This window comes from Eptatretus burgeri, chromosome 6 (assembly GCF_056783735.1).
Source record: "Eptatretus burgeri isolate ZD-2024b chromosome 6, Ebu_testis_v1, whole genome shotgun sequence".
Classification (NCBI taxonomy): Eukaryota; Metazoa; Chordata; class Myxini; order Myxiniformes; family Myxinidae; genus Eptatretus; species Eptatretus burgeri.
The window spans coordinates 77442825-77453246 of record NC_140966.1 but is presented as its reverse complement, the minus strand read 5'-3'; positions in this window follow the sequence as shown (position 1 = coordinate 77453246).

Sequence of the window (10422 nt, the reverse complement as noted above, 5' to 3'; positions counted from 1 at the left end):
TTATAGTTGTTTGAAATTTTTAATATCTGAACTTTGTTTGTGTCTGTTAATCCATATACATTAACAGATAGATTATTCATTTTCTCAAATTTAGGAATATCTCTCAATGACATTGGAAACTTTAAATCTTGAACATTTAATGTATGCTCGTATTTCTTCTACTATTCAACCCTTTCAGCATTCCATTGTGGAGGATGTAAGTGAGCAAGAACAGACCATAGAAAACATTTATTGTCTTTGTTTTGAATATTAACAACCGCATTTTAAAGTTTTATCTCTTTTGGTAAATCAATATATGAAGAAGCTTGAAGAGGATCTGATTTTAAGATGTGTATATCTAAAAAGATTATTTTTGTGATCGTAAATCCACTACCTACTACAGTGTTATCAACATCTTGTTCTTGTCTCTGGAGTTCATCGTAAACATCACATCTTACAAAATTTGAAATAATGAGATAAAGTGAGGGTTTATCCTCATATAGGGAGTAGTTTCATCGTCTTGTCTTCCAATTTTCAATTTTACTCCCACATAAAACTTAAAAATTTTCATTTCACTTAATGTGTTTTTAATTATAGTTTCAATACTTTGTTTAACCATATCAACAGCTCCCAAGATGGAAGATCGTCTGGTGTCTTGAAAACTAAACAATCTTATTTTTATATGCCCTTTAATGCCCCATAAGTGTTTTCAATGGATAATTTAGCTTCCCTTTGTTCATTATTCGTGTGTTTTTGTGTGATTGAAGGTGTTTATTATAAAAAAAATTTAAGAATATCATTATCACATCTGTCACAATGTTTTGTTTCTTGGTCAAATGGAGATATTTGTGTGAAAAGATTGAATGTGTTGGTTTGAAGGTGTTTTTTATAATATTTATATTCGTGATTACTAACATCGCAGTACGTTGTATTCACCATATTTATATAATAAAACTTTGCTTTAAATAAAATGTTCTTGATGAAAATTTTGTTTCATTTATCGGTGAATCTGTGCTTAAAACCATTTTATCCTCCAACTTTTTTTCACTTAATAAATACAATGTATCAAGACACAAAAGACAAGTTTCAATCAATCTCTTCATTCGTAAAAGATACTGAGAAATATGTGAAGGATGTAAAATTGAACAAAGATAAATATAACAACTATTGGATAAAAACAATTATGGTGAATAATATGAGTTATTCAATTTCCTTCAGTGGAAGGACTTTTAGTATACCTGGAAGAACATCAATTAAAGTATCTCGAACAAAGGTTTCTCCTCTCCTTCTGGTAATATATTCGAAAAACTAGAAAAAGCAATGAAACAAGAAAAAGTTTCAAAAAATAAAAACCTTATGGATGAAGCTTTAGAAAGAAAAGAGAAGACCATCTGTAATATGCAAGGAGAAATTTGTATTTTTTTCAACAACCCTAAAGATGTAAATCCTGATGAAATAAAGGATGTTAATATATCAGGTTAAATGACATTTCGTTGAATAGTAGTTAAGGATCATTTTTAAATTACCTTTAATATAAAAAATGTAGTAGTTGAATCTGTTTATGAAAAAAGTATATAGATATCGATGGTCATGTTTTTTCTACGAATTAAATACGAGTCATTATTCACCTGAAGATTTTGAAGATTATGAGAGTGATGACAGTTATGATACCGAGAGTTTGTATTCAAACGACATTTATGATACTGAGAGTTTGTGTTCAAACGATACTTATGAAAGTAGTTTTATAGATGATTGTGAAAGTACCGAAGATGATACCGAAGATGAATTTTAGTTTAAGTAAAGTTTTACTTTATAAATATGCGAGATTTTGAGCCTCTTCACTTCCCTGATTCTCCATATGACAAATTTGAGAATTGTCCTGCATGTGATAGAGGGGTATTAAACACAGAGTCAAAAGCCTATAAACAATGTATTTTCTGTGATTATATTGTAATTAATGAAAATAAAAATATAAAAAAGAAAATAATTCTTTTTAGATTTACACCAAAAATGAATTACTTTACAAGATTGATTAGAGAAATGGATGTAAAGTATGAGGGTGATAACACACCTTTCCTTGCAATGGAAGAAACTGAACGTATAAGAGAAATGTTCAAAGGATTGTTGTTATATATTATTCACAATTGTCATTTTCAGGGAAATATCAACGCAAGATATTGTATAAATAAAATAATGGATTATCTTGAAATTAAACCCGAACTTCGGATAAAATATAGAGTTTCGAAAAAAGCCAATAATAAATTAAATAGGCTGTTTTCCAAATTTATAAATGAATGATTTTTTACCCATTTGGGAAAATAAGATAAAATTTAACATCCATAAAAATGTTCCAAATTTATTAAGAGATCTCATAGTTGGTTCAAGCGGATGTGGAAAAACCTGCTTACTTTTAAAGATGCTCCTTACTCCCAACTTTTTAGATTATGATAATTTAATAATTTTCACAAAGTCGAGTTTTCAACCTGAGTATCAACTACTCTCACAAGGTTTTAATGCTGGTCTTCAAAAAGAAGAGATAATCAGTTTATTTAAACTTCAAAACAAACGAAATGATTACAACATTGAAGATACAATACAACTATTTTGTGATACACAGAGGTATAAAAAGAAATCAAAACCGATAACTTGTATTCTTCGTGAAAATACGGATGATATACCTTCTCCCCAAGATTTGGATAAATCAAAAAAGAACCTCATTATCTTTGATGATTGTGTTATTGAGAGAGAGCAAACGGTACTGGACAGCTACTACACAAGAGGGAGACATTCTTCTTGTAATTGTATATATCTTAGTCAATCATACTTTCAACTCCCTCGTCGTTCCCGAAAAAACAATGATTTTCCTTTTATTTTATTCAAGTTAAATTCAATAGATATATACAACTTTTGGAGAGTTAATTTTTCTACATTATGTAGTAAAAAGGAATTTGGGGATTATATGAAGCACACGACTGAAACATATAAATATATTGTTGTGAAACAAGATGAGATATTAAGGGATATATTTTTTATTTTATAAACAATTACATGTATAAATGACAACTATTATTATAAATCTTGTGGGTAAATCTGCTTCTGGAAGAAACTTTCATAAATCAAGGTTCTTGTCTAGTACAAATGAGAATATTGTAAATTTACTTAAAAAACACCCCGTGATACGCATTGTATCAACAACAACTAGAGCAATAAGACCTGTAGAAGTAGAAGGTAAAGATTATCACTATATTTCAGTAGAGGAACATATGTGATTGAGGAATGAAGGTCAAATATTTGAGGAGGTTTCTCTTGGTACAAAAAAATATTCACATTGTAAGAGTGAGTTAAATAAACTAAAATCTGGTGGTCTTGGAATATTAGAAACTAATCCAGAAGGAATGAGACAAATTATTAAACATCTGAGCGGGGTTAAGATTTTATCATTCGGTTTTGATGTTGATGAAGAAACTCAATGCAAACGTATGAAAAGCAAAGATACAAGTAGGCCTATAAGTGAAGAAGAAATTACAACTCGTATTAATATTAAGAAAGAATTTGATGAAATATTAAAAGAAAAGGATTTATTTGAACACATCGACTTTAATGATGAAGAAAAGGAAAATTTCCCTGTTGATCTTTACAATTCATTAAATGATATTTTCCAATAAAGAAATGGATGCGAAAGAAAGAGCAAGAAGATTTAAGGAACATCAAGAGTTGGTTTCAAAAGTTGTAAAACAACAGGAAGACAGAAAGAAGAAATGCAGACAGAAACTAACGGGTGAAGAAGCATTTGAAAGAAAACAAGAGAAATATTTTAAACCACTTTTAAAAATTTCCCAAGAAACAATTATAGATGTTTCCACAGTTCCCACATGAGAATATACTCCGAAAAAACTTCAAATGTTGAAATATTTCAATCAAATGACGGAGGAAGAATTTGGGCATATAGGAGCGTTTGATCATGAAGGATTATTTCAACAACTGGAAGAGATTAATCAACCCCCTGATTATATTGTGAATGCTCTTCAAAATAATGAATATTCAGCGGATTAAAAAACCAAAGAAGGACTCATTTCAACAGAACAACCAGCAATATTTCATCTTGTTCAAGAAAAGGTATTGATATTTAATGATGAATTAAGGTTCTTGAGTTCTTCTCAAACCCCTGTTGAACTAACTCAGAGATTAATGTTTCTTCTCACAAAAGATGGAAGACAAGGTTCAACTGTGAGGGATGAATCAAAGTATTTTGAAAAACCATTGGACATGGAAAATAATGATGATGGAGTATATATTGATCTGCTGGACTCTCTTAATTATTGGGTTAGTCTTTTTGGTAAAAGTAGGAAGAATGAGAAGGAGAAACACATTATTCAGTCTTTAAGTATCCTTGGTTCAGGTGTTAGTTTTCTTCCAAATGACCCATCACAATTAGTTAATAGACTGTTATTGTTGTTAGGCAGTAAGAAGGCTGGAAATAACAATTGTTTTAATGAAGCATCAGCCATTTTAGACCAGTTGATGAACATGAAAATAATTAATAAATGCCAATACAAAGACATTTTATCTCATATTAAATAAGATGAGAAGCACAACCCTAAGTTATAATTTCACAACAAGCGACCACACATCTTCATTCCCATACCCACTACAACTTGACACAACAAAAGAATATGAGGCATCTTTATTGTCCATGGAAACTTATAATACCTTATTTAATATAAGCTTTAAAATGACAAGTTTAGTTATAATCCGGGAAGTGGATACAAAACGATAACAGTTTCACCCGGAGCATATGAGATTTCCCAGATAGCTTCGAAATTGTTCGTCTTATGAAAGAACAGGGTGATGAACCAAAAAATATTGTTATAGATATTCAAAAACATGTTATATATGTTATAGATATATTAAAAATAACTACAAGGTTGATTTCACAATTGATAATTCATTGAAAGAGTTATCGGGTTTCTCCTCAAAAAAGATTGAAACTAATGGGACATTTTACAGTGATATTGTCATTCAAATATCCTCAGGAATAAATTCGTTATTAATTCACTGTGATTTGATTGATGGTGCTTATATTGATGGAATAAGAACAAATACAATATTTTCATTCAGCGCATACTCAACCCCAATTGGTAATAAATTCAATATGGAACCCAAAAATCTGGTTTATCTCCCTGTGTCCGGAAAAACCATATACAGAGTAAATTTTAGGACAACCGACCAAGATCATCACATGATTTATTTTAATGGAGAAATTATTTCCATCAGAATTCACCCATGTGAAGTTTTCCAATAAATAAATATGAAGGTTATTGTGAGAAAACAAGAGTTGGGAAAATATAAAATAATTGCAGGGGATGGGATGTTCCTTTCCCCATACTACAAGGGTGAAGGTATGTATCTTGGTAGAGGACACTATAAACCTAAGAGACAAAGGGGTGTTGGACATCAATTTAGAGGAGATGGGATAATTGATACTCTAATGGTATCGGTTCAAGTATTCTTAAACATAAAGACCTAATTGGTTCAACTGCTTCTGCTGTGGGGAATGTATCGGGCACAATAAAGAGTATAAAAGATGCCCAAAAGGAATCTCATAAATTATAAGCAATAAAAGAAATTAAGAAAGGCAAAACTCAGTTGTCTCCCCAAGAACGACAGAAAATAGTTCAAATATTTGGGTCAGGGTTTCAAAAGTTTTAACATCTTTTTTCCTAAATAAATACAAGTATGGAGGAATTGATAGTATCTATGATTTGGATGGTAACATTGTCATCTCAAACTCCACTAAAAAAGAAGATTACTTCAAGGTAAATGCAATAACTGGAACTGACTGGAATGCAAATGGTACAAAAAGTTTTGAAATAAATGATCAACAAACTCACTTGAATCTATCCGAAAGTTTCTTGTTGTGTAAATTTACATTCACTAAGGCTGGGAATAATACAAATGCTACACTCATAAATGATTTTTTCTGGAAAATGTTTGATAGTGTTCGTTTGTACATTGGAACACAAGAAGTTGAAGCGGGTGATTATGTCTCTGCTGCATCTGAAATGATGAAATTTACACTATATTCATTCGGTGAGAGAATGGGAAAGGGGGTTGTCGAAGGTTTTATTCCTGATATGTCAACGGGAACAAACACATACCCTGGATATACTCAAAGGAAAGGAATGTATAATGATGACACAAAAGCAGGTAATAGTTTCACTGTGGCAGTTCCTCTTAAAGGTATATTTGGATTTTGTGATCATGATAAAGTTCTGTATGGTCTTAAAATTAGATTTCAACTACAAAGGAATGATAATGAAAATAGATTACTTTTTGGTGTTGGTCGTGCTTTTGGTGATCAGAATAAATTTGTAATTGATGAAATGAGTTGGTATATTAGTGAATATACTCCTAATCTTAAAACAGAAGAGATGTTGAATAGAAGACTTAACTCAAAGAAACCACTCAATGTATCATAACTTAAGGCCCGGTCACACCTTGACGTTTTAGCCAGCGATGGCAACGTATTAAAATGTATGTAAAACGCTGGCTGACGTTGAACTTTTGATGTTTTTTTTTTAAGATTCGGACGTATTCATAACGAGTTGGTCGTATGCATAACATATTAGTTATGGACACAGAACGTTTCGTTGTGTTATAGATAACTTATACCAACGAATGCTGACCTGTTGTCGGCCTACACAACCGATGCCCAATGATAGTCTAACTTCGGCATAGCGCGTTGCACGCATCGCCGACGATGTCGTGACGTAGCCTATTAAAAGGCTGATGCACAACGATTCGAATCATAACTGCCGTAGAAATGGAAGTGTCAACATCGCGGTCACACCTTGGCGATCTTGCCAGCGTATGCCGACCTAAGAAAAATGTGTCTAAAACGTTGGGGCACGTCAAATACGGTATGAGTAAGTTTGGTATACATGAGTACAACGCTAAAGTACGCTGTCATACGTCGTAGTAAGTAGAGTACGTCAAGAAATTTTAAACATGTTCAAAACTTTACGACGTACTCGTCGTATGACACACGTTCCGCATGCGATGGGGATAAGTTTTACACACAATATGTGGATGCTTACACACGTCCACAAACGCTACTTATAAGTTACTCATAAGTCGAAACACGTCACGGTAATGTGTTTTTTACGCGAAACTTATTTCTAACTTGTGTTTGACGTGCTTTGAACCAATTCTTTACATAGTCCCAACACACATCGACGTATGTAGACGTATTCCAATGACGTCTTCCGGTCGACAAAAAAAATAAATGAACGTGTTTCTAGGTTACAACTGCCATATAAAGACGTGTTCCCAGCGGTTTTGGGAATTGGTATAGAAAAATGCTGCTCATAAAAGGGAACCCAACAGTGTTTTCGAGTTCCTTTTTGAGTCGATGTCCATGTCAGCAGTATCAGTATTAGTATTAGTATTAGTATTAGTATTAGTAGTAGTTTGTTCATGTTGGCAGTAGTAGGTGAGTGTGAGGGGGAGGGTGTGGGTTATGATGGATCGTCCTTGCGTCCACGTGTCCACGGGTAGGTTCATAGGCTGCCACTCAACGATTTAAATGGCTGCATCTCCACTATTGAAAGTAGACGCTTGCGCTCAACAATTGGATTTTTTTTTACACTCAACGACTTTTAAACGGTACCACTCAGCTATTTTCATTGTTTACAATGAACGATTTAAATTGCTGTGACTCGCCTTTGTTTTTTGACGCTGGCGCTCGGAAATTTTAATCGTTTCTATTGAACGTGCTAAATCGCTGAAACCCCACTATTGAAAGTAGACGCTTGCGCTCAACAATTGGATTTTTTTTACACTCAACGACTTTTAAATGGTACCACTCAGCTATTTTCATTGTTTACAATGAACGATTTAAATTGCTGTCACTCGCCTTTGTTTTTTGACGCTGAGGTTTTGAAATTTGAAGCGTTTCTTCTGAACGTGTTAAAACGCTCAAACTCGACTATTTTAAATAGACGCTGCCGATGGACAATTGGAATCATAGCCAAGCTAGACATCGAAGTGTGAACATCCTCGCCATGCCGAAGAAAAGTTTGAAGAATGCTGCAAATAAGTGTCCTGGCCGTGGCCGTGGACGCTGACGCAAGGACGATCCGTTATACCGACGTCTTTCAGCCTATGAGTAACTTAAAAGTAACGTCTATCGACGTGTGGCAACGATCGCGTAACGTGCCAACAACACGTTAATCATAGGTTATAAATAAGTTTCAGGTACGCTAAACATTACCTCGGCGTGTCTCAACTTATGATTAACTTACAAGTAGCATGTGTTGACGTCTGTCAACGATCGCAGACCGTGCATACAACTTGTGGCCAGCGTAGCGGAACATGTGAGTCATACGCTGGCATACGTCGTGAAATTTCAAGCATGAAAAAATTTGAGGACAACCGAAAAATACAACGTTTAAAGCCAGCGTACAACGACGTATGGCAGTGATTTTCAGCATGCTCTCAATGTTATCAAAACTTACCCATAACGTATTCAACGTGTGCCAACGTTTTAGAAAAAAAATTCAAAAATCGGCATACGTTGGCTAAAACGTCAAGGTGTGACCGGGCCTTTAAAAGAAGATGTCAACACGTTAAACTGAACCAAACCACTTACACGTGGAATTTGGGTGTTCTGGAAGGAAAGCCACGGTATCTGTGGATCATTTTTTAAAAACCAGATGGTGATACTGCTACTGATAAGAATAATGCATTGAGTGATAATGCTAAGGTGAAACAACTTCGTGTTTCTCTCGATGAAACATTTTATGCACGAGATAGATTGGAAATTAATTGGTGAAAAAATGATTATGCTGAACCATCCAAGTCTTACCAAAAGGTGTATGAAAGTACTGGAAATAAAGAACCTATTTTGGATATGACAGCATTTAAAAGTTTGTATACAATCTATGCGTTTGACCTGAGTGCTCAAAAGGAAACTATAGAATCTAATCGAGTGGATACTTCCCTTTCCATTGAAATAGGAGAGAGTGAAGAAGTTGATACATATTGTTTGCTTTTGGAAGAAACAGAATTACAGCTTAATACAGATAATGGTGTTATGATTAGTCTCACATAATTTTTTTGTAAAATAAATGAGAGGTAAATTACCAACCGGGGTATATGTTAATCAAATCAGTCTTCATAAACTATCAACTTGTGTTCAAAATCAAAAGCCTTGTATGATTAACGTTAATACAATTCACAGAAAAGGAGCAGTAAGAATTGATGTTTTGCTCACAAGAGAACAGGTTAAAATCTTGAACGATACTGGCTCACTTAAAATTAAAATGACAAAAGCAATGTTGAAGAAATATTCAAGAGAGATGAGTGGTGGATTTCTCCCATTTCTAATTCCTTTATTTGCTGGTTTAAGTGCCGCTGGAGCATTGACGGGTGGTATTTCAGCAGCGGTGAATACTTCCAACGAAAGGAAGGCTCGACTCCGGGCTCAAAAATAATTGGAAAGGCATAACAAAGAGTTGGAGAAACAAATTAGTGGAAGTGGTGTAATTGTAGATTTTGCTGAAAAACTTGAAAGTCTGCCTGATAAAGCGAGATTGTTAGTTGGAGATATGCTTTCTTCTATTGCATAACAGGTGTAAAATTAACTAAAAGGGGTGATGGATTATATCTTTCTAATAAATAAATGAGCATTGATGAGTGGTTTAAAGAATTTGGAAAGAATACAACATCAAATTTAGGACTTTTCAAATAGTGAAAGAAATTAAAAATTAATAATGTGGTTATTTGTATGAGAGATGAATTAACAAACGTGTCTAAACGTACAAAGAATATTATTATGAACTTAGAAGATAATAATGGGAACGGTTCTCATTGGGTTTTTATTTTTAATAGTCAAGACAAATATTATTTTGATAGTTTTTGTCTTCCACCACCTGTTGAAGTCATAAAGTTCTTCCAGAATGGTGTTTATCAAACATTTCAAGTCCAAGAATTAAATTGCAAGTGTTGTGGTCAACTATGTCTGTATGTGTTATTTCAACTCAACAAAAATAAATTTTTAATGACATTATTTTTAATCTAATATAAATGACTTATTTTGGTAAAGATGTTTCTATCTTTGGTGTATCCCAAGAACTGGATATTGATTTATCAAATTATTACACAAAGGCACAGGCTGAACGACAGAAATATAGTATAACAAAAAATATTAATATGAAAAATGCAAAAAATTAATAAATTATCCAAGCCTGACTGATGCGAATGACTTGGTGAGATTAAGTGATTTATCACAATATATATCCTTAAATAAAACGGCTGTGTATTCCAAAGATACAGAAGTGTTGATTTTATCTCTAGGTCATACAGAATTCACAGTTCCAATTCATATAAATTTTTATAAAGAAGGGCGTATCGTTTGTTTGAGAATAGAACAATGGTGGGATG